This window comes from Alligator mississippiensis, chromosome 1 (assembly GCF_030867095.1).
Source record: "Alligator mississippiensis isolate rAllMis1 chromosome 1, rAllMis1, whole genome shotgun sequence".
In the NCBI taxonomy this organism is placed as follows: Eukaryota; Metazoa; Chordata; order Crocodylia; family Alligatoridae; genus Alligator; species Alligator mississippiensis.
In genome coordinates, this window is record NC_081824.1 from 451318782 (window position 1) to 451341579 (window position 22798).

The 22798-nt window shown below is 50.1% G+C and overlaps 1 long non-coding RNA gene and 1 other non-coding gene across 2 annotated transcripts; both read left to right on the top strand.

Moving 5' to 3' along the window:
• Positions 1-8609: 8609 nt before the first annotated feature.
• LOC132247909 (U2 spliceosomal RNA) lies at positions 8610-8800 on the top strand. Its single transcript, XR_009459305.1, has one exon. It is a non-coding gene; the product is annotated as a U2 spliceosomal RNA (small nuclear RNA).
• Positions 8801-9793: 993 nt separating this feature from the next.
• LOC132249668 (uncharacterized) lies at positions 9794-14112 on the top strand. Its single transcript, XR_009461195.1, has 2 exons — positions 9794-10588; positions 13655-14112. It is a non-coding gene; the product is annotated as an uncharacterized LOC132249668 (long non-coding RNA).
• Positions 14113-22798: the final 8686 nt, after the last annotated feature.

The window sequence follows — 22798 nt, forward strand, 5'->3', positions numbered from 1 at the left end:
CAGCTCTCAAGCTATGATGGCTTTTATTGTGTTTTTATGTTTTATGTTTATAATGAAAAAACTGAAATAAAAAATCTATCTTGGGATTTCGGGTTGAAAAACCCTTTGTCAGGCTGAGGAAGTGCACACAGTTGGTGTGTCTCCTGGCCCTGGATGGAAGGAATAGTAAAGAAGCCAGAGCCTGGCCTGGCATACAATGCAGACAAGAAAGCCAGTCAGTGGAAATGGAAATAGAGGCGTCGTGGGGGGAGGGACAGGCTGGGTGGGGGCAGGGGCAGAAATGGGATGTAGCAGCACCGGTGAAAGTGCAGAGGTAGCTGGGGAGTTGGATGGAGCAAAGACAACAATACCCAACTACCTGTGGGGGCACATTCCTCACCAGAAAAATACTCTGCCTCCGGTCTCTCAGGCCTGTACCTGAGAGGGAACAGATTACAAACCACTTTTCACAGCCGGGCCTATGAACTGAACTTCATCAGTCTCCTAGGTACAGAAACTCATGGGCTCAATATAGATTAGACAGGGGAATTCTGGCACGCCGCCTCCTGCCGGACATCCGACTCCCCAGGCACCTCTGCACTTCTACCTGGGCTGCTACATCCCACTTCCCCCTCTCTTTGATGCTGCTGGTGCTATTGGTGTTGAGCCAGTTAAGTTACTTTGACCTGTCATCATCTGCAGGGGAGGAGGAGACCTCACAGGGGCACACTGCCATGTTGTGCAGAGGCCGCAGCACCAGGAAGGGCACACCTGAATGAACACACACACACACACACACACTGTCCCGCAAGCACCCATGTCACATGTTTTGCCTGCCTGCGGCCAGAGGTGCAGGGCCCCAGTACCCAGACTCCCCCTGCACCTCTCTCTTTGACAGCTGGCAGGCACCAAGGCCTCAGAAGGCCCTAGCAGGCCTGCAGTTTTCAACCCCCTGTGCCTTAACACACACAGATGACATGAGTTTTGCTTTCAGGACTTTGAGGTGCAGTTTCCCAGAAACCCCTGTGCCTATCACCCTGAAACATGGCAGGCTTCATGCCCTCTGCAGCAGCTGCCATCCTTCAAGATTCATCCGAATCGTCCAAAAGACAACCAAGTTATAGATATTTTATTGATTCCCCATTGCACCCTATGGCTGAAACGCCAATTTTTTTTCTGAAGCTCCAAACCGATTCGGAAAGCCTAAAGCTTCTAGCAATTCAATTTGGATTCTTAGATTCGGCCTCTGAATCATCTCCAAATCCAAATCGCAATCCAAAGCTTTGCACAGCCCTAGTATGCACGTCAATATTATGCAATGCTATTTATGTTGCCACTATGGATGTATAGGTATAAATCTGAAGCTGAAGATGCTGTTTGAGTTGGATAGATAGGAGTTTGTGTTTAGTCTCGATGATATGCGACATTGGTTTTGTTTTTATTTTGTTATGAGTATATTTTGCTATGAAAACTCTGTTCTTATCGCTTTTCTCATTGCTACATCCTCGATCCGAGAAGGACTGATGCATTAAACATATTTTTGGCACTAGAAGGGGGCCTCAGAGCTTGCTCCAGCTGCTCCATGCATCGGCCTTGTACTGCAGGGTCTCCATGTCTGCTGCCCTCTTCCCCCTGGGGGAGCGACTTCCCACTGATTTGTAAAAGCAGCAGCAGCAGCAGCTTCCTGAGATGCTCGGCTCAGGTTGAGGGAGCTTGAGCCTGAACCTGAGCTATGACTCCTGACTGACCCCAGGAGGCAGGCCCTGTGCAAAGGTGGGTTAGCCCCAGCCAGGACCCTCACCCTGCCTATTAAGCAGGGTAGTAAGCAGGCTTGCCTACTTGCTTGAAGTGCAAGCTAGAGCCCAGAACCCGCCTGTGGCAGTCATGCCCACCTGGGGGAGCGAGGCCCAGCTGCAGGCAGGCTGGGTGGGCCCCAGGTAGGCTGGGCAGGTGACAGGCAGATGAGTGAGTGGTGCAAGCCACTGGCCAAGTCCTCGCAGCCAGTCAGGGGCCCGGCCCACTGCTGGGAGCAGCAGGCCACAGTGGGGCAGATGGCAGGGTAAGGTGAGCCCTGTTTCCAGGCCCTTTGTTCTCCATCAGCTTAGCAGAGCCTGGGGTAGCATCAGACAGACCCTTGCAAGGAAGGCAGGACAAGATACTACCCTCATCAAGCATTATCATTGCTGCCACCGCTAATGTCAATTGATAGGGAGGGGGTAAATCTCCAAAGAGCAGGCTGAAGAAAGCAGCAGCACCAGTTGCTTGCCTGTTGGGAGGCCTCCTGAGCCACTGCCACAGTCTGAAAGCCAGGCAAAGGCAGGCAGCTGGCAATGATGACAACGATTACAGGACATTGAGGGTTGGTTTCTAGTCTGTCTGCTGCAGAAGAGTCACCACAGGACTTGTCCTTGCCCAACAGTGGTGGCAGCAGCAGCTGAGGAGGTGGGTTGGCCCTCAGAGGCATCCCTCGTTCACCCCTTGTTCACAAACCTAGCTTGTGCCTCCTCCTTTTCCTCTTCCTCAGGGTGACAGTGGGGGAAAGCTCCTCTATTCCTATGTCCCCAGCCCTCACCAGGCTCCCTCTTCAGGCCCATGGAGCATGTCAGAAGATGGTGAGGAGCAGAGGACGGAGACGATGAAAAACAGTGAGCCAATGGAGGAGGGCATTTGGTCTGTGGTGGGCAGGAAGAGGAAGCAGGAGGAGCGGCTGAGGGAAAAGGAGGCCGAGGAGGCAGAGAGAGTCGTATCAGTGGGGAAGAAGGAAGAAAGGAAGGAGCGGCGGGACCAGCAGGACAGTGAGAGGAAGGAAAGATTGAGAGGGAAAGGCTGGGGGAAAAAGGAAGAACGTGGAGAAGAAGAAGGAGACTATGCAGGATCCCTGTGGGGAGAGAAAGACCCATGGTGGTGGGTGAAGTTAAGGGTCCGAGTGACTTTGTTGAAAAAAGGCATTGGGGGAGCAACAAGGCTCCAAAGGACGGAGTTTATGGAAAAGGTCCTTTTTGGGGACTGTGGTGTGGACCTGAAGGACTTGAGCTCTGTAATTGCGCATGAGAACTTTAAAGTGTGTTGAGTCGAGGAAGGAGCGGCACACACCTGCCAGCCCCTGCCCACCCACACGGCTTTCCTGCAGGACAGCCAGCCAGTCGGTCAATCGCCAGGCCCCAGGACCGACCGCCGGGGCCACCCCCGGCCCTGCTTGCCAGGCCCCCTGGGCTGCCTAGTCAGGGGGCCCGCTCCCCCTCCGGGCCTGGGCGGGTTATCGCTTCTCGGCCTCTTGAAGGCTTAGATCAGGTTGGTGGTCAGGCGCAGGTCCGGCCGCTGCCTGGTCGGGCCTTGAGAGGCTGGGTGCCGGGGAGGATGGAGGAGACTGTTACCGCCATAGCCATTGCAGTTCCCAAGGCGGCGGTTTTGGCGGAGGCGGAGGCGGGAGCTGAGGAGAGCGGAGGACAGGAGCAGCAAGATCGGAGGGGGAGCCAGGAGGTTGGAAGAGAGTGCGACGGAGGAGGGGTGGACTCAAGTGTGGCGGCGAGGGAAGGCCCAGCCGGGAGTGGGGTGGAAGAAGACCCCCGAAGAGAGAGAGGCAGCAGCGGCGGAGGGAGGTCGATGGGAGACCCTGGGGCAGGAGAAGGAGACGGCAGGGGCGGCAAAAGCTGCTGGATCAGAGGAAGAAAATAGAGGATTTTGGACAAAATAGAGGGTGAAGGTGACTTTGACCATGAGGGACATAAGGGATGTAAGAATTTGAGGCATGGGACTTCATGGCTTCGGTGTTATTTAACACGTTGAAAGTGAGCCCGAAGGACGTGAGTTGTGTGGTGGCGTTTGAGAACAGGAGGATTTGGAATATTCCTTTCTGGAGCGAAAAGAGCTATGCAGCGTTCTGGGAAGCTCATAAGAAGGCGGCGGAGCGTGGGGAATTGGAGGGGTTATGTTTTGATATGGGGCAAAAGGCGCGGGAACGCGTGTTTGTATATAAAAATGTATAGTGACATGCTGGAGAAAGGAGAGATGAAGTTTTGGTTGGAGCAGAAAGTGCAAAGGGTGATTCTACGTGGAAAAGGAGCGAGACTGGGGGGGAATTTGGACGGGGGCATGGAGGGCAAAGGTGGTACTTCATGAGGAGGTGGGGAGGCCTGGGGCCGTACAGCATTTAATGTCGACGGTGCAAATTGGGCCCTATAGAGGGTATGTTACCTACAGTGACCAGCCTAAATTGTGTAATAGGCGAGGGCAAGAAGGGCACCTGGCAGCATTTTGCCAGCTGATGATTTGTTATTGGTGTAGGGGGATGGGGCATACGGCCCAGTTTTGCAAAGAGAGTTTTGTTAGTAAGGGCTGTGGGCAGGAGGGGCACACGCAACAGCTGTGCCGGTTGTCATACGCAAATAAAGTGCGGATGGCGGGAAATCGAGAGGAGCGGAAAGAAAAGGAGGGAGGAATGGAGGAGGAGGAGGAACAGCTGGGGGTGCCGGTGGAGAGGGAGGAGATGGTAGTGGAGGAAACACCTGTGAGGGAGGAAGAGAAAGGATAGAGGAAGCAGTGATGGAGTTGTTGGAGGAGGAAATAGAGATGGAAGAGAAGAGGGGGGAAGAGGGAGAAGGGGGGGACATGGTGTTAAAACAACTGCAGGGTATGGTGGAGCAATTGGGAACGGGGCAAAAGAAGGGGATGGAGTGGGCAGAGGAAATGGAAGCGATTGAACAAGGGCAGGAGGGGGGTTTAAAGAAAAGAAAGTAACAGAGGGATGAGAAAGGGGGGGAAGAAGATGTTGGGGTTGGAAACAGGAACGGGAAGGGGAGGGGAGGGGAAAGGGTGGGAGGGAAGAAGAGAAGAAAAAGGGAAAGAAGATGGAAGAGAGGGAGGGAAAGGGGAGGAGGGGTTGGGATTCTTGAGTCCAGGAGCGGTGGAAGGCCTGGTCAAAACAACGGGGATATGGAGGAAGGGTATAGAGTCCTCGGTGGAGTCTTTGGAGAGTGGGAGTGGGGAAGAGGTGTGAAGGGGAAGGAGTTTGTGGTTTGAAATGTTTAAAATGGAGAGTGCTTTGTGTGTTGCTTCGCTGAATGTGAGGAGTTTGTTGTCAAGGAAGAGGTGGGAGAGGGTGGGAGGGTATTTGAGAATGGTACAAGCTGATATTATGTGTGGGATCGGGTGGGAAGGGGATTATAGGTTTTTGAGAAAGAGATGGGATAAGGGAAGATGGTGGTGGGCTGGGGTGGGAGGGAAGAAGGCGGTGGGGGTGGGAATATTGGTTAATGAGGCATGGGTGAGGGTGATTGGGGTGGAGAGGTTAATTGAGGGTTGTTTACAACTCATGAGGGTGGAGGTGGGGGTGTTCAACGTCTACTCGCCTGCGGTGAAGGCTGAATGCAGGGAGTTTTTTTTAAGGTTGGCGATATGGGGGGGGGAGGGAAGAAGGTTTTTGTGGGGGACTTTAATTGTATTGCTGAGGAAGGGGATAGGGAAGGGGGTGTTGGGGGTGGGCGTCTGGATAGTACGGGGAGGTGGTTGGGGAACTGGATACGGGAGGAGGGGTTGCAGGATGTTTGGGAGGGGGAGTGGATGGGAATGAGGATTGATCCGAGGGGGGAAAGAGGGTGTCGAGAATTGATTTTTTTGTCTTAGTTTCTGAGGGGGTGAGGGTGGAGGGTAAGAAAGTAGAAGAAGTGGGGTTTAGTGACCACAAGGTGTTGAGGGTGGATTTACAGGTTAGGGAGGGGAGTGTGGAAGGTAAATACAAGGGTGCTGGGGGATGAACAATTATGTGGGGCTTTTGGGAGGAAATATGAGGGGTGGAGAACAATGAGGGTGCTGTTTAAATCCAAATGGGAGTGGTGGAGGGTGACGAAGGAAAAGATTAGAAGGTGGTTTATACGGGTGGGGAAATGGAAGGCGTGCAAAAAGAGAAGGGAGTTGGGGAGGCTGCAGGGAAGGGTTCAAAATCTGGTCCGGGAGGTGATTGGGGGTGGGGGGGTGGGGAGGGAAGTGAAGTGGGAGTTGGGGGAGGCGAAGCGGGCGGTGGAGGAATGGTTTCGGAGTAGGGAGCAGGAGAGGATGTTTCTAGCACAGGCACTGTGGGTGGGGGAGGGGTAGGAATGGGGGAAGTATTTTGCGGAAAGGGTGAAGAAGAGGAGCAGGGAAGTGGGGGCGGTGGTTATGGGGGAGGGAGTGTGGGTAGAGAAGCAAGGGGAGGTGTTGGAGGAGGTGACGAGGTTCTATGCGGGGTTGTATAAGAAGCGGGAGGTGGGTGGGAAGGCAGGGGAGAGGTTCTTGGGGGAGTTGGAAAAGAGGTTAGGGGAGGGGGAGGAAGCAGATCTGGAGAGGGATATAACGGAGGAGGAGGTGAGGGAGGTGCTGGGGAGGTTGAAAAAGGGGAAGACACGGGGTGTGGATGGGTTACCAGTGGAATTCTATGAGAGGTTTTGGGAGGTGGTGGGGGTGTTTCAGGAAATCATGGGGTCAGGGGTGGTGGGGGAGGGGTTTGCGGTGGGGGTGGTGGTGCTGTTGCACAAAAAGGGAAACGGAGATGCTGCAAAACTGGAGGCCGATCACGTCATTGAACGTAGACTACAAGTTATTTTCAAAAGCGTTGGCGACACAAATGGGGAAGGTGTTGGGGGAGGTGGTGGGGGAGGACCAGACGTGTGCAGTGAAGGGTAGGAGAATGGTAGATACACAGTGGGTTTGGAGGGATATGATGCAGTATGTGGGGAAGAGGGGTTGGAGGGTGGTGGTGGGAAGTGTGGATCTGGAAAAAGCATATGACGGTTTGGAGCACGGGTTTTTGTTTGCGGTTTTGGGGCGGATGGGGTTTCCGGGGAAATTTGTGGGGTGGGTGAGAGCATTGTATGATGGGACACATAGTAGGATATTGGTGAAGGGGTTTTTGGGAGGGGAGTTTAGGGTGGAGAGAGGGGTGTGCCAGGGGTGCCCCCTCTCTCCAGGACTGTGTGTGTGAGGGATGGAGCCGTTGGCTCAGCGGGTGAGAAGGGATGGGAGGGTGAGGGTAATATCGGTGCCAGGGGGAGGGGAGTTGAGGCTGACACTATATGGATGATGTTACATTTATGGTTTGGGATGAGGGGGTCTTTGAGGAGGGTGGTAGAGGGAATTAGGGAGTATGGGGGGGGTCATGGGTGAATAGGGGGGAGAGCAAGTTGCTGGTGGTGGGGGATTGGAGGGGGTTGGGGAAGGAAGGGTGGCAGGTGGAGAGGGAGGGGTTGAAAGTGTTGGGGGTGTACATGGATGTAGGAGGGGAAGGGGAACGGGCGTGGGAGGAGGTTAGAGGGAGGGTGAAGAAGGTGTTAAGGATATGGGGCATGGGGAAATTATCATTTAGAGGGAAGGTGGGGATAATTAAACAATTTTTGTTACCTATGGTGTTGTTTGTAGCGGTGGTGTACCCACCCACCTGGTGGCGGGTACAGAGGGAAGTCTGTTTGTTTTTCTGGGGAGGAAGACGGAGAAGGTGGCAAGGCAGGAGGTGTACAAGAGGGAGGAGTTGGGAGGGTGGGGGTTACCTGATTTGGAAGCCTTTGTTTATGTGTATTTTTGGAAAGGGGTGGTGAGGGTAGCGAGGTTGGAAGGGAGGAAAGTGGGGGAGTTTTGTAGATACTGGGTGGGGAGGTATTTAAGGAGGTTGGGGTTGTATGGGGGACAGTGGACGGGGTTGTGGGCAGATAGACGGGTGAAGTGGTACACGTGGGGGTGGAATTTCTTGAGGGTAAAGGGGTTGGAGGGGTTAGGGTGTGAGGGGTTGGGGGAGGCTAAGAGGGTATTGAGGGAGATCAGGGGAAGGGATGGGATGACGGATATAGGGGAGTTGTGTGCTCAGGTGGGGAGGGTATGGAAGGGAATGGTGAGAAAGAGGTGGAAGGGGCAGCACGAAGATTTTGCTTAGCGGGTGGTGCGAAGGGTGTTACCAGTAAGGGCGGAGCAACGGCGATGGGGTTTGCTGAGATGGGCGGAGTGTCCGCGAGAATTGTGCACGAGGGAGGAGGCGATTTTTTTTCTTCATGTTTTATGGGAATGTAGTTTTGCACAAAGGGTATGGCAGAGGGTGAGTAGGTTTTGTAGAACGGTAGGGTGGGCCGCTTTCGTTAACTTTGAGGGGGCTTGGTATGGGTTAGTGAACCACAAGGAGAGGGAATGGGAAATTAGGGTTTTGTTACTTTGTACACGGGTGGCAGTATGGAAGGTGAGGTGTTTGTTAGTGCAAAAGGGGCTTTATTTTACGTCACGAGAGTATTTATTTGTTGAATGCGGAGTTGGGGTATTACAGAAATAGAGGGGAAGGGGAGTGGGAAGGGATTGAGTGGAGGAGGTTATTTGAGTAGAAGGAGGGAGAGTTGGGATAAGGGGAAGGAGGAAAATGGGAATCTAAAAGGGAATGTATATATTATGATTTTGTGTTAAATACTGAAAGAGGGAGTGATTGAAATGAAAAAGAGGTTGAATTGGTGGTGGCGAAGGTGGGAGGGATATGTTGAAGTGTTTTATTTTGGTTGTTTGGGGGGGAAGTAATGTGTTTTGGTTGTCTTGAAAGGAATGTTATGTTACGGGGTTTAATGTATACGTTGTATTTTGAATCAGAAAAGTTTGGAGATCTTGTTGTTTGTGTTGAAAGTTTTCAAATATTTTTGGTACTTGATGATAAAAAAAAAAAAAATCTGTTCTTATCAGTTTAATTGCTGATACGTCCTCAATTTATGAGGACTGACACATTAAACGCATTTTTGGTGCTGGGAGCGGGCCTCAGAGCTTGCTCCAGCGCCTCCGCTCATCGGCCCGGTATTGCAGTGCCTCGGGGCCCGGTGCCCGCTCCCCTTCCGGGGGAGCGCCTTTCTCCTCTGTCGGTTCCAAAAGCAGCAGCAGCATGGGCCTCCTGGAGCTGGTGACCCCAGGCCAACCCCGGGTGGGGGGTGGGGGTGAACCCTATGCAAAGAGCCACTGGGCAGCAAGCCGGGAGGCCAGCAGGGGTGCGGGTGGGCACGTTCCCACCTGCCCCCCTGGCCTCCCGGGCGGCATTGTTGGCGGGCCTACCCTGCCGGCAGTGGTGGGGGGCCGTGAGGCCTGGGCCCGGGTGGGCAGGGGACACGGGCTGGGAGCTGGCCCACACTGCAGGGGGCCTGCCATGGCCTGGGTGGCGGCACCCGGAGGGCCGGGGAGGCTGGGGGGCTGGAGCTTTCCCCGCTACTGGCAGGCCTTGCAGCTTCCCCCCCCCCCATTCCCCCCCTTGCTCCCTGGCTCGGCCCGCAAGGCCCCTTAAGACCAGATGCTGCCTTCGTCGAGTGTTGTCGTTGACAACGATGAAAGACACAGCAGTGGGGTGCGAGCCAGGCCAGTCCAGTCCAGTTGAACGAAGGCAGTAGACTGAGACCTGGGCAAACTGAAGCAAGGAGTCAAGTTGAGGACAAGGTCGAGTCAAGGAAGGAGCGGCACACCTGACCTGGCAGCCCCGGCCTGCCCACACAGTGGCTTTCTCACAGGAGAGCCAGCCAGTCGACCAGTCACCACGCCGCCACAGGACGGATCACCTGGAAGAGGATTAAAAAGATGCTAGAAACCTGGGCACACTGACTGAAGCAAGGAGTCGAGTCGAGGAAGGAGCGGCACACATCTGCTAGCCCCCGCCCACATGGTGGCTTTCCTGCAGGAGAGCCAGCCAGCTGATCAGTCAGTCGCCACACCGCTGGGGCCACTCCTGGCCCTGCTTGCAGGGCCCCCCAGGCTGCTGGCCCCGGGGGGTCCGCTCCCCCTCCAGCCCTGGGTGGGTTATCGTTTCTCAGCCTCTTGAAGGCTCAGATTGTTGCACAAACGGCTAGTTTCGTGCCCCTAGAGGCTTGTCCAATCCACCCCAGGAGAGAGTCACACACAGGCTAGGTCCAATTTCAGATTTATTTGTTTGCAAACAGACCGACCCAGGAGTTGTGCCACTCGGATCAAGGGTTGACCACAAACTGGGTCTGAAACGTCTTTTTATAGCCAAGGTAAACAATAGATTTCAACGTATCGTGCAATTATTGGCAGACTTAGCATTACGTCTTGCATCGTATGTCTAGCAGTTACATGTTCTATGATGGTTTACATACATGTCTCATTTACATCTTAAATCCCCTCCCAGGGGCAGTTCTTAAGCCCCTCGCGGTCATCCTTCGGTCAGGGTCTGGTCTCTCCACCTCAGCATCTTCCCTGCCCCTCTTCTCTTATCTCTCGTAAGGAGTTATTTATTGCATCTGTTCCTGGCTCTGTCTGTAGAAGTCTTTGTGCATACTCGTAAATCTATCATTAGCATATATGCCTTAGCAAAAGCAATTATGAAAATACGTAGAAGCAATTATAAAAGCAGGAAAATATAGATTATGCTATATTTTTACCACAAGATCAGTTTGGCGGTCAGGCGCAGGTCCGGCCACTGCCTGGTCGGGCCTCGGGAGGCCAAGCGCTGGGAGGAGAGCAGGGATGGCGACGGCGAGGGCGATGATGGAGGTGACGGTGGCAATGGAGTTGGTGGAGCAGACGGGAGCGGAGCGGAGGCAAAGAGAGCAAGATCCAGGCAAGAGTGGGCAGAGAAGTCGGGAGACGGGAGGAGGTGAGCGGAGCAGAGACGGAGGTGAGTGGATGGCGGTGGAGGAGGGATGGAGCTTTGTGGGAAGGACCAGCCGGGAGAGTGCGGGGGGGAGGAGGAAGACCCCCGAAGAGGGCGGACGGCAGGAGGCTCGTGGGCAGGAGATGGTGGCGTGGACGGCGGTACCTTCTGGGCCGGAGCAGGAAGATGGAGACCGGAGGAGGGACAAAAGATGGAGGGTCAAAGTGACTTTGGCTAGAAAGGGGTTTAACAGCTCAAAGACTTTGAGCCGGGTGGACTTTATGGCGCGGGTACCGTTTGCCACACTGAAGGTGGAGCCTGTGGACTTGAGTTGTGTGGTGGCATTTGATAATTTCAAGGAGTGGCACGTGTCCTTTTGGAACTGCAAGGCCTACTTTGCTTTTTGGGAAGCGTATAAGGCACCTGTGGAGTGCGGGGAGTTGGAGGGGCTAAATTTTGAAGTGGGCCAGAAAGCATGGGAGCGGGTGTTGTTTATTAAGTTGTACACTGATGTTTTGGAGGAAGGGGATGTGGTGGATTGGCTGGAGAGAAAGGTGCAGCATGTGCTGAATGTGGAGAGGGTTTTTGACGGATGGAGGGTCTGGACGGGGTCGTGGAGGGCACAAGTTTTATTACATGAAGAGGTGGGGAACCCTGGGGGTCTGAGGCATTTGTTGCTGGTGGTTCAAATTGGACCTTGCAGGGGGTATGTTACATACCATGACCAGCCGAAGGTGTGTAGCAGGTGTGGGTTGGGGGGGAACTTGGCTGCATTTTGTTTGTTAACAGTTTGTTTTCGGTGTAGGGGAATGGGGCACAGAGCACAGTTCTGTACAGAAAAACTGATGTGCACCGGGTGTAGGCAGGAGGGTCGCATTCAGCGGGAGTGCCCGTACTCCTACGCAAACAGAGTACGGGTGGGTGGAGACGGGGAGAAACAGAGGGGAGCGGAGGAAGGAGGGAATGAGGAACAGCTGGAGGTGCAGGTGGAGGAGGAGGAGATCATTTGTAGAGGAGACACCTGAGGGGGAGGGGGGTCAACAAGGGATTGAAGAAGCAGTGCTGGGGCTTTCAGAGGAAGAAGTGGAGGGGGAAGGGAAGGGAGAAGAACAAAAGGGAGAGAAAGAAGGTGGGGGTGAGGCTTTGAAACAACTGAGAGGGATGGTGGAGCGATTAGGGGGAGCGGAAAAGCCCAAGGGGGGAGATTGGGCAGAAGGAATGGAAGCCCTGGAGCAAGGGCAGGAGGGGGGTTTAAAGAAAAGGAAGAAGCAGCGGGGGGGGGGGGGGGGAGTGGGGAAGGGGGTAAGAAAAGAGTGGGAGTGGAAGTGGACGAACCTGGAGAGTTGGGGAAAGAGGGAGGGGAGGAAGGGGGAAGGGAAACGGAAGGAGAAGGTGGAAGGGGGAAGAGACAGAACAGGGGAGGGGGAGGAGAGGGTGGGATTTTTGAGCCCTGGGGCAGTGGAGGGTTTGGTGGCGACTACGGGAATATGGAGACAAGGGATTCCGTCTGTGGCGGAAGGGTCAGAGTGAGTTAGAGAGTGGGAGTGGGGAGGAGGGGTAAGGGAATAAGGGTGTTCCTTTTCTTTTGAAAGTTTTGGAAATGATGTTGAGGGTGGCCTCGTTAAACATGAGGAGCCTTTTGACAAGGAAGAGGTGGGAGAGGGTGTGGAAGTGTTTGGAACTATTTCAGCAGATATAATTTGCATGCAGGAGTGTGGGATAGGGTGGAAGGGGAATTATAGGTTTTTAAGGAAACAATGGGAGAAGGGGCAATCTTGGTGGGCGGGGGCAGAAGGGAATAGGACAGCGGGGGTGGGTGTTTTACTTAAGGAGGCACAGGTGAGGGTGTTGGCAGTAGAAACGCTAATTGAGGGTTGCTTGCAGCACCTGAAGGTGGGGGTGGAGGTGGGGATTTTTAATGTGTATGCATCTGCACTGAGGGCTGAGCACAGGGGATTTTTCTGGAAGCTGGGGATATGTGGGGGATGGGGAGGGAACAAGGTATTTGTTGGGGATTATAATTGTATTATTGAAGAGGGGGATAGGGAGGGAGGTGTCGGGGAGGTGGGGAACAATGGACAGCACGGGGAGGTGGTTAAGAAATTGGATACGGGAGGAGGGTTCGAAGGACATTTGGGAAGGGGAGCAGGTTGTTATGTCTCAGCTGTGTGTTCTTGGGCAACCCTGGCACAGGATGCAGTCTGTCTGACTCACCCCCCCCACCCCCCTACATAAATGAAACTGATTAGGATGCAGCGAGAGACACACGTAAGACCCTCCAGATAAGGGTGACAAGAGTAAACCAACTGTCCTAGGTCTCATTTGCATCCGAGATGGAACCAGATGACCATTCATTTACATGAGAGATGGAGAACAGATGGAGAAAGACTAAAGCAGAGACTGTAGTGAATTCTGGGACCAGAGAAACAGGGGAGCACTGCATGATGGGGAATCTGTGCTCGAAATGTTAATCAACCCATCTTCACACACACACCCAGCTCAGCATTTATCAGACCAGTTCTAATCTGGATTTACTAAGAACTCCTCCCCCCGCCCTCAGACACCCCCCCCCCCAAGTTTAATAGGCATCTCAGGCCATACATTCCCCGGTCCCATTATGGGAGGCCTATTTAAACTTGATTGACTAAAACTCGGTTGCCGGGTTAGGGAATGCTGAGGCAAGAGACCAAGTCAGAGGGGGCATGGGCAACGTTTGAACAATGGCTAAGGGTTCATCACAGCGTCCAGCCCCTTGGAGCCCTAATCACAGGTCTTGTCATACTTTTCCCGAGACGACTGGTGGGAGTCCTCTCCACAAAAGGTTATGAACACCCCAATAATTGCTTTAAGTCTGTTAAAAGACTATAGTAAGATCTGGAAAAGTCATGCTAAGCTGAGGCTTGTGCACAAGTAAAAATCCAAAATCCTGATGCTGCAAGCTATCTATTGTTTCTGAAGAAACCATGAGAGATCCCATCAGTATATCTGCTACCCATAGGAATTTCAAGCTGGCTCCCAAGTATTTGGTTACTCCCTAACCTTGTGTTTCCTGATTATTATCAGTCATTTTCTTGACATGTTCCAAAACAGATAACCCCTTGTCAAAAGAAGAGACAATGATTTACACTATTGAGAATGCTTGAAGCAGCTGAACTGAGGGTATAAAAGTCTGTATAAAAAAAAAAAAAAAGTGTGCGTGCTTCAAGAAGAAAGAAAGAAGAAAAACTCCTGCGCTGACACCATCCTCTGTTGATGTGTTCTTCCAGCGTCCCAAGAACATCTCCCTTCAAGGACTGTGCCTGTCAGCTTTGCAGCCTGAGTACCTTGGACTGGTGAGATACCAGTGCTCGCTCTCTCTCTTTTCTCTCTAGGCATAAACTTCTGAACCTGAAGTGTCATAGTTAAGCTTGAGCTAAGTTTCCCCAAATACTTAGTGAAACCAGGGTAGTACTGTAATTGTTTGTGTGTGTTTTTCTTTTGCATATCTATTACTACTAGTACCATTATATATTTCATATGCTTAGCAATAAATAACTTTTATAGTCAAACTGGTAGTAACTGGGTGTATTTTTACTTCTCTGCTTCCCTTTCCTCCCATGCTCTGCAGCAACACTTCTTTTACCTAAGCTAAAGATCCCTGTGAAGGCCAAAATTACTGTGGGGTCTGCTCATCAAGAGGCCAAAGATTGGGATGTGCTGATTTGGAAACACATAAGGGGATCAGCTTGTACAGGCTGATTGACCCAGTTTGACTCAGACGTGCCCTTATGAACTGAATGCTGGCCCATGAGGGTGTCAGCTGAACCCAGCCGGATTCAGAGGGATTCTGTTCACCTGTGTGCTTGTGTCTGACTGCAGTTCGTTGTCAGACACATCATCGTTGCTCTGATGAACTGATTCTGGGCATATGAGGGTGTCAGCCTGTCCATGCATATCAACCTGGCCCGGTCAGGCGTGTCACGTTAATTTGTGTGTGTTTGTGTGTATGACTGATTTGGTGACTGGAGGAACCCAGCCCCATTGAGATGGAGTCCTGCAAGATAGCTCCATTGGGGGTGAGGGCTTGCAGAAGGGAGAGATACAGCTCCGTATAGTAACACAAGCAGCACATTGACAGAATCACCAAGACCCTAGAAACTATCCCTAATAAATGAGCACACCCCAAAGTAATGGGCAAATCTGGTAACAAAATTGGTGGAGATAGCTGGCAGCATGTGACCCTAATCACATGGTAATTGTTGAGTAGTTGCTGCAGAGTGGTAAACTGAGGCACCTACCTGAAAGCTTTACTTTCCTTTTTCTTTTCCTTTTTTCTCTTTTCTTTCTTATCAGACCAAGCTCCTTCAGCTAGGTCCCTCTCTCATAGACCTCCTGTAACTTTTAAGTTAAGAACTGTGCTGGAATAACTTTAAGACCATGCTGTAGAGTTAAGAGTTGTACTTTAGAACTAGGATTGTGGAGTAATACTGTGGCAGTGTGGAATCTAAGTGACTGTGTAAAAGAGGCTTCTTGATAGTGATCATTAGTGTGATAAGGGAAATGGAGATGTCTGGTAAAACTCCTTTAGCTGCCGGTTTGAAGCAGGAGAAACCCTGCAGGTTAGAGAGATGGGTAATGAAGAAGGGAAAATGTCCCTGGGAAAAAGGGTGCTTCAAGGGTGAGAATCCCCTGACTAAGGCAGGTTTGAGTTTTGAACAGTATTGCACCATTCTTAAGCCATGTAGTAGTGCAAAAGATGAAGCTGCTGCCTGGGCATTGTTTTATGCATGTTTGGAAATAATTGAGATGGAGCTTGAAAAAGAACAGTTACAACAGCGTTTGAAAGATTGTGAGATAAACGGGTGTGATTTTTGTAGCAGAAAAGCTTAAACTGGTAATGTTACTTAGAGATATGCAGGAAGACAGAGACAAGGTAAGCAAGACGTTAGAGCTGTATAAGAAAGAATTAGCGCACACAAATGTATTGTTAGAAGAAGTGAGAGCAGCAACTCGTTTCCTGGCAGAGGAAAAAAAGGCAGCAAAGACAGCAGCAAGCCATCAGAAGTGTGAGGCAGAGATCAGTAAATTGCATGCCCAACTTAGTGTCCATAAGGGAATGATAGCAGCTGTAAGGCTGAGAGAGGATTGTGATTTTGAGTCCCCTGGGAAAATGGAGGCACTCCCTGAAGCAGTCCCCAAGAGCCCAATCAACCCCGATTGGCCCTATGTGCATAATGTTGCCCGTTTCCACAAAGGAGGTTAAACGCCTAGTTGCAGGAGATGATCTTCCCACAATGGAAATAGTCACTGACATAGTGAGATGGTCTCCCAGGCAAGCCAAGGCTATTGCTGAGAGACTGGGGCCACTGAACTGAGACACTGCTATTGCATGGCTGGCTCAGGTTTGGCAAATGTACCCCTCTGCTGATGGCACAGACTTAACTCAAGTAGCTCAGTTATGTGCTTCTCCTTGTGATGCAGATGCTTTAGACATGGGCATAAGTTCTTGGGAGCGAACTGCTCCTGGACCCCAGGAATGGATGATAAGTGCTCTTAAAATATTACTGCCTGCTTCTTCCCTTAAGAAATTGTATGTAATGGAAGAGCAGAAGCCAGGAGAAGCCCCAGAATCTTACCTGATCCGAAAGAAAATGCTAGCAGCTCTCTCTGATTCATTGCCCCAGACAGAACAGAATGGAGTCATCACTTTCCATTATCAGGGACTTGAATTAATACAGAGCACCTATGCAGGGTTAAATTCCCAGATGAAAATGACCATGGGGTTGTGGATTTAGAACACATAAGATGGAATGAACTAGTGGCAGAAATCAAACAAGCAGGAGATTTGCTGCGAGAGACTGGTGTTTTAGAGAGACAAGCAGGCAAAAAGATTACTTCAGAGCCTGTGCAGGCTATCACCTCTGCAAATAATGGTCCTCACTCTGCCAGTCGCCCTCCCAGTTCTAATCCCCCTTTGCCTCACAACCCCGGGCAACGACAGCCCAAAGAGACCCTTAGGAGAATGATTTGGAAAGAGCTAGTGAATTTAGGGGAAGATATGGGAAAATATGATGGTCAGCCCATTAGTGTCCTGATTAATGCTTTATCTCAAGCCATGTGGAAAGCAGAGTTAATGCAGGGAGCACCTCCTCAGCCCACTGCCCCAGTACAGAGTGCATCCCATGTGCCCGCTCCCTGTCAGCGCCAGACCCCTGCCTCCTCTCCTGAGTGGAGGCTCCAGAGGGAGTCTGCTGATCAATAGGGGTGCCCGGTTCTCCTCGGGCCTCCCCAACTGGTCACAAGACTTCAGTGTGATGCATGGGGGAGACCCACTGTGAGGGCTACAGTGGGGAACCCAGGGATGTTAGCCCAATTGCTAGTGGATACTGGATCCTCGGTAAATATTCTAAGTCCCCGGTGGATCTCTGGAGGGAGACCCACCATGAAACATGTTCAGCTCAGCGGATATGGGGGAGAAATTCAGGAAGCTCCTGTCTGGCAGGATGTTCCCTTGCAAATTGACAGATTGCAAGGAAAAGTAGAGTGCTGTGCTCATGAGGGAAATGAGAAGGGAATCCTAGGAGTTCCTTTCCTCCAGGCATTTCAGCTAACTGTAGATCTAGCTAATGGGGTGTTAAGGGAGTTAAAAGGAGGACCTGCACAAGTCTCTGCTGTGCATCGTTGTGCTACCATAAAGGCACCTACTGCCACCCTAACCTCCATTAGTGATCCATGGGTACAGGAATTTCCCAGTGTGTGGACTAAACATAAGGCAGAGTGTGGAAAAATAAATGCTGAAGTTTTGATTGAAGGAAAAGATTCCCCCTCCTCAAAGACAGTATAAATACCCAGCGGCAGCAGAGGAAGGCATTAGAACTACTATAGATAGTCTCTTAGAACAAGGAGTGCTTGTGCCTATGCAAAGTATTTGCAATGCGCCAGTACGGCCAGTCCTTAAAGCGGACGGGGTCACTTATAGAATGGCAATAGACTTCCGTGCCTGAAATGCAGCCACCCCTGCCGCTGCTCCTGTGGTAGCTAAATACAATGAGATCTTAGCAGCAGTAGCAGCCGGCTCCAAATGGTTCCCTGTAATCGATTTGGCCAATGCTTTCATGGCTATACCTCTCCATCCTTCATGTTGGTATAAGTTTTTGCTTTCACCTACAGGGGACAACAATATGCCTTCAGCCGAACTCCCCAAGGTTTCCATTCTTCCCCTAGTATTTGCCATGCCCATGTCACTAAAATGTGGAACCGTTTGAGCCCTAAGCACCACTCGCACGTAATTTCATATGTGGATGACATTTTGATACACACCCCCACTGCAGAAATGAACAGAGAAATCACTAAGGAGGTGCTGACTATAGTACAGGAAACTGGATTTCAGGTAAATAGGGAAAAGGCTCAGTTAGTGCAGCAACAAGTGAAATACCTGGGTGTATGTCTTGGAGAGGATGGCAGGACTCCAGATCAGCAAAGGGTAGAAACCGTAGGAAAGCTGCCTTCTCCCAGATACACACTCTTTGCAAGCTCTTCTGGGAACTTTTTAACTTCTCCAGAGAGTTCATTGAAATGTTCTCTGACAAAGCTAAGCCTCTGTATAAATTATTAAAGAAAAACAGGATTTGGGAATGGGGAGCAGACCAACAAACTGCTCTGGCTACCTTAAAACAAGATTTAGTTTGTGCTCCAGCTCTGGGCTATCCGGATCCTGTCCTTCCTTTTGTAATTCAGTTGGCCTCTTCAAAAACAAGTATTGGAGCCACTCTTAGTCAAAAGCAATGTGATAAGCTCTGAGTCATTGCATATGCCTCCAGGCTCCTTAATCGAACAGAGCAAGGCTTCACCCCCTGTGAAAAGGAGTGTCTTGCTCTGGTCTGGAGCCTTGCACATTGGGGAATTTTATTATTGGAGGGTCAAAGGTCATTGTTCAGACTGTGCATTCCCTGCTTAAGTACATCATATCAGGGAAAATACAAGACGGCCAGGTTTCTAACCCACGCAATTGCTCAGTGGACCCTCGCCCTAGTAAACCGAGGAGTAGAGTTTAAAAAAGAGCAAGCTGTTTCACCAGCCCCATATGGATTAATCATAGAAGGAGAGGAGCATACCTGCCCCCTCCCTCTTCTAAAACACCTTGAATGGCCTGTCAAGGGAGATAAGAGGCTTGCAGATGCACAACAGAAGGGGTTTGTAATTTGGTTTACAGATGGATCAAGTTTCTATCATAAAGGGCATCCCCTAACAGGGTATGGAGCCATCCGCATAAATGACGGAGAGGTGCTCCAAGGACCAGCTCGCCCTCATTCTGCCCAAGCAGCTGAAGTAGAGGCAGTTAAAGCTGTCCTAGCTTATGAATCTTGGGACACTTCTGTTGCTATTTATACTGACTCTGACTGGACAGCCAGAGCAATCACTGTGTGGCTCCCACTTTGGTTAGTTAGAGAAATGGTAGCTGCAGATGGGCGTCCCATTTCTCATTCAGACAAATGGAGAAAAATTGCCAACCTGATCAAAGAAAGAACTGGGGACACCTGGGTGACTCGCACAAAGGGGCACCAGAAAAATCACTCAGAAGAAGCACATTGGAACAATAAAGGAACAATAAAGCTGATGCCTTAGCCAAAAATGCTGCTACTAGTAACCACACTGAAGACAGACCAGGTAAAGAAAATAGATGCAGTAACTACCCAGAGACAAACTTTAGGGACTAAAGGAATAGATACCTTAGACTTAAGTACCCTTCAGCATGGGGATACAGAAATCCAGTCCTTAGCCAAAGCAGGAAAAGATCTTACTGGCAAATACAAGATTGAGCAGTTTGATAATGTCTGGTGGGCAGTAAATACAGATGGTCAAAGGCACTGGATAATCCCCAGCCAGGTATGGGGGGATCTGATTCAGTTTGTGCATGAGCAAGGACACAAAGGAAAACAGGATACTTTGAACAGGATTAAAGATACAGGCTGGTGGCCAGGCATGAAAGCAGATGTAGACCAATGGTGTGATAATTGCTTACAGTGTGCCATGGTTAATGCTGATCACAAAGTTCAAAAGAATGCATTGGGGCATCAAAGAATAGAGGGTCCTTGGTCCCGAATTCAGATAGATTATATAGGTCCTTTGCCCACCACTAGTAGAGGGAATAAATACTGTCTGGTAATAGTAGATCCCTTCTCCAAATGGGTGGAAGCCATCCCTACTAAAACCAACACTGCCTCTGTCACTGCTAAACAGCTCTTCAACATTGTTTTCTCAAGAATGGGAATTCCCAGAGTAATTGATTCAGATTTAGGATCTCACTTTGTGGGAGAGGTTATGCAAGAGCTATGTAAGGCTCTCGGCATTAAGCAACGTTTCCACATAGCCGGACACCCTGAGTCCTCTGGACAAGTAGAACGAACCAATCGCACTCTGAAGGAAGCTTTTGAAAAACAGGTAAAAAGCTCAGGAAAAGATTGGGATGAAAAGTTACCAATCATCTTGATGGCCCTAAGAGGCTCTAAGGCAATACATGGGTACACTCCCTTTGAGGTCATGACTGGAAGGCACATGCGCATGCCTGAAAGCTGGTGGTTAGGAATAGAACTGCCTAATGCCTGGGAAGGGAAGGTGGTGACAGATGAATGGGTACAGACTCTTGTGGAAACAGTAGCTGCTCTACACAAACAAGTGGCAACACAGCTAGGGTTAGTACAGCAAAACAGACAAGAAGCTAGGATGGGAAAAACCTCCCTTAATATGGGAAATAGGCCAACCAGTAATGTATAGGAAGTTTTCAGCAAAGGAACACTCTTTGACTCACACCTGGGATGGTCCTTGCTTTATTGTAAATCGAGCCAGCCCCAATGTTTATCAGGTTGAAATCCTGAATGGAAAAGGTAGAAAACCTTGGAAAAAATGGTTTCATTCGTCACACCTCAAAGAATGGAAGGGTAAACCACCTGACCCTCAAGGAATAGGGTAAACAGTCTTCTCTATCCTGCCGGCCACCCTTCTTGGCTAGCAGGAAGGAACGGCTTTGAGCCGTTGGAAAATATGCATCAGATAGGCTTGTCAGTGCCTACCCCGATGTTGAGGCAGGAAAAGGCCAGAGAAGCGCTCAACTTGTTATGGCCACCCTCTTGTAGATCAATGTTCCGCTTTTCCCCTGCAAGGTTGATCCCAGCTTCTCCCAGTATATACGGGGGGAGTGTGGGAGTTTGTTTTTCTCTTCTCTGTCCCCTCACAGGTCTCCAAACACGAATTATGACATTCCATAGCTGCACCAAAGCATTGCTGTGCATAGGTATCTGGAGTCTGATGTCCAGACTCTATTCTGAACCTGCAATGCCTCTGAAACTCTGGAAGTGTTTGCCAGTTGGAGCCTGGGAAATAAAATGGCTGTGCCATATGCATGGATTCTATGGAAATGGAAGCACCCCCCTGGCCCTACAGCATTGCTACCAGCTCTGTAAGCCATCATGGACTCAAGAGGAACCTGTACCATAAGTTATTAAATTGCACTGGTAGGAGCAGGAGTCTCTTTAATTGATGCTGCAAATATAGAAGTTCTTGCTAATAAGCTGTCATATGCCACTGAAAATATGGGGAAAATGGGAACTCCATTAACTGCATCTTTAAAAATGTTAAGCGAAGAACAGCAGCTAATAAGTAAGGTATTTCCTGGGTGGGAAAAACTCATAGAAGGGGATGAAAAATTAATGTTGTCTGGTATACAGTCCCTCCAAAATAATGTATCATTGGTTTTAGCGTGTGAGCAAGCTCAGGCTCTCACCCAAAATGTCATCATGGGAATGATTCGGCAAGCCATGATGGGAAAAATTCCCATGGAAGCAATCAACCTAATTCGGCCCCATGTAATGGAGGAAGAATTAGCCCTCCAGCCCTGGTGGAGATAAGTTAATGCTTCATACAACCACCACCAGCAAAGCTTGCAGTTATTCCTTGTAACTGTGGCAGGCAAGGAAATTAGAACAATCCACCCAGTAGTCCCATTGGGATTACAAATTGATGATAGCTCAGTGATGTACTCCAGGGATCATAACACTTGGGCCTGGCAGAAAGATAGTGCGTGGAAAACAGTAAATGTAAAAGGGTGTAGGAGAAAAGAAGGTTTAGGTTACATCTGTGAAGACCAAGCATTGGAGGAGCATGATGAATGTTTTTTCCCACAACCTGGGAAAAAGTCTCACTGTTCCTTTGATGTTATCCAAGAAAGGGAATCTGCTATTGTTTATGTGGGTAAAGCATGTGTGTGCATGAGAACAAGATGTGATACTGTATTAATTAATGGATATTGGATTCAACCTATGGTGCCTTATATTCATCGCTGTTTCTGTAATGTAACCACTATTGTTACTTGTGATCTTAAGTTTACTGTACGTATATGGACCATACAACGTTTGAATGCCTACCCTGAGCTCTACAAAGAGGTGTCCCCCATTTTACTAGGAATGGGTCTCATCACTGTTAAGGAACTATTAACTCATCCCTCCTTACAAGCTGAACTGCAAAGACTCAAAGCTTTGGGAAAGAATGGCAAACTCAAGATTCAACACCACAGTCAGGAGATCTCTAAGCTAGCAGCTACAGTTAAAAATGCAGGCCATCACTCCTGGTGGGAGGTTTTGTTTGGGTGGAGCCCCAATGCAACAGGTCTTTTAAATGTCATGCTTCACCCCATTGTAGTAATCATTAGTTTTCAAATTATACTAGTAATTAGTCTGATGCTACTAGTTTGCTGGATCCAGAAACTGATGCGACGATTGCAATGGATAGAAGGCCAGAACCAGTACTATGGAGCAAGAACGTGATGGGGATACTTGCTCAATGCAAGCATCCCATCAACGGGGGGAATTGTTATGTCTCAGCTGTGTGTTCTTGGGAACCCTGGTGTAAGGAGTGACCTAGAAACCACTACTCGGAGACGAAGCAAAAGAGAATGTTATGAGACGAATGCCCATCTGCGATGATAAGGAGGAGACAGTCCTAGATAAAGGGGGCTTGAAAACAAAAGCAGAAGCCAAGGTACTGGGTTAAAGAGCTCATTAAAATACTAAAAATCACGCCTCTAGGTGGGGAAAAAGTATGCTAATGAAACATATATGTATGTAAATGAGATACATAGCTAAAACACAGGTATAGAGACATGCTTAGTAAAGAACTTCTTGCGTCACACCTTACAACCAATCAGCAAACAAATACGCTGGTGAGAACTTGAAAACTCCTGTATAAAAGATGCTTAGTGGT